Source organism: Myotis brandtii, unplaced genomic scaffold (genome assembly GCF_000412655.1).
Source record: "Myotis brandtii unplaced genomic scaffold, ASM41265v1 scaffold561, whole genome shotgun sequence".
In the NCBI taxonomy this organism is placed as follows: Eukaryota; Metazoa; Chordata; class Mammalia; order Chiroptera; family Vespertilionidae; genus Myotis; species Myotis brandtii.
The window spans coordinates 1,755,111-1,756,712 of NW_005370085.1; the positions used below are offsets into that span (position 1 = coordinate 1,755,111).

Genomic DNA, 1,602 nt, shown 5'->3' on the forward strand with positions numbered 1-1,602 from the left:
CTATGTGTTTTAACCAAGGTCACCTCTCCGAGAAAGGTTGTTTCCCCAGGTAGGGATTTTTCCCTGAAGTTAGGGAGGGAATAAAACCCCTTAACTAAATGCCAGGCGGGTAGTTAATCACTTTAACTACGAACAATCACCCTTAAGCTACATAATCTTTACTCCCTGGAATGGAGATAAGAAACGCCCTAACCTTTGGAATAGAAATTGAGAGGATTAAATACAGATGTAACAAGACAATAAAGGACAGAACTTGGCTGGAGATCCTGGCTAGAGATTCTGGCTAGGCTGCTGATCAACTGAAGGCTGCCTCCGTGTCATTCCTTCTTCGCTGACTTCATCCACACCTATGGGAACCCCTGGACCTGCTGGGGCTGGATGCCAACAGATGGCACCCAAACAGGGACCCTTAGACGAAGTCATACGGAAGCATCTCCTAATTGATGGAAATGATGCTGGAGATGATCGCAGAATTAATCTACTAGTGAAAAGTTTCATTAAATGATGCAACTCTGGATCCCAGGAAGAGGGTTACAGCCAGTACCAACGTATGCTGAGTACACTGTCTCAGTGTGAATTTTCCATGGGAAAAACTTTGCTGATATATGATATGAATCTCAGAGAAATGGAAAATTATGAAAAAATTTACAAAGAAATAGAATGTAGCATTGCTGGAGCACATGAAAAAATTGCTGAGTGCAAAAAGCAGATTCTTCAAGCAAAACGCATACAAAAAAATCGCCAAGAATATGATGCTTTGGCAAAAGTGATTCAGCATCATCCAGACAGGCATGAGACATTAAAGGAACTAGAAGCTATGGGCAAAGAATTGGAGCACCTTTCACATATTAAAGAAAGTGTTGAAGGTAAGCTGGAATTGAGACGGAAACAGTTTCATGTTCTTCTTAGTACCATCCACAAACTTCAGCAAACACTGGAAAATGATGAGAAGCTCTCAGAGTTGAAGGAGACTCAGGAAACAAGCATGGATGCAGATCCTAAGCCATAGGCCAGCACTCACCACTCCCCAGCTATTGAAGTAGCAACACGATCTTAGCGTGTTTAGCATTTGCTGTGCTCTTGAGACATTTAAAGTTTTTTTTAATTAAATCTTTATTGTTCAGATTATTACATTGGTTCCTCTTTTTTCCCCCCATAGCTCCCCTCCACCCAGTTCCCACCCCACCCTCCGCCCTCACTCCCCACACACTGTCCTCATCTGTAGGTGCACGATTATTGTCCAATCTCTTCCATTAAAGGAACTAGAAGCTATGGGCAAAGAATTGGAGCACCTTTCACATATTAAAGAAAGTGTTGAAGGTAAGCTGGAATTGAGACGGAAACAGTTTCATGTTCTTCTTAGTACCATCCACAAACTTCAGCAAACACTGGAAAATGATGAGAAGCTCTCAGAGTTGAAGGAGACTCAGGAAACAAGCATGGATGCAGATCCTAAGCCATAGGCCAGCACTCACCACTCCCCAGCTATTGAAGTAGCAACACGATCTTAGCGTGTTTAGCATTTGCTGTGCTCTTGAGACATTTAAAGTTTTTTTAAATTAAATCTTTATTGTTCAGATTATTACATTGGTTCCTCTTTTT

The 1,602-nt window shown here is 41.8% G+C and overlaps 1 protein-coding gene and 1 pseudogene across 1 annotated transcript in view; one reads left to right on the top strand and one right to left on the bottom strand.

The window, feature by feature from the left end:
- SEMA4B (sema domain, immunoglobulin domain (Ig), transmembrane domain (TM) and short cytoplasmic domain, (semaphorin) 4B) overlaps positions 1–1,602 on the bottom strand; it is a 24,761-nt gene that overhangs the window by 16,595 nt on the left and 6,564 nt on the right. The window lies entirely within an intron of this gene.
- LOC102260249 lies at positions 383–1,048 on the top strand (annotated as a pseudogene).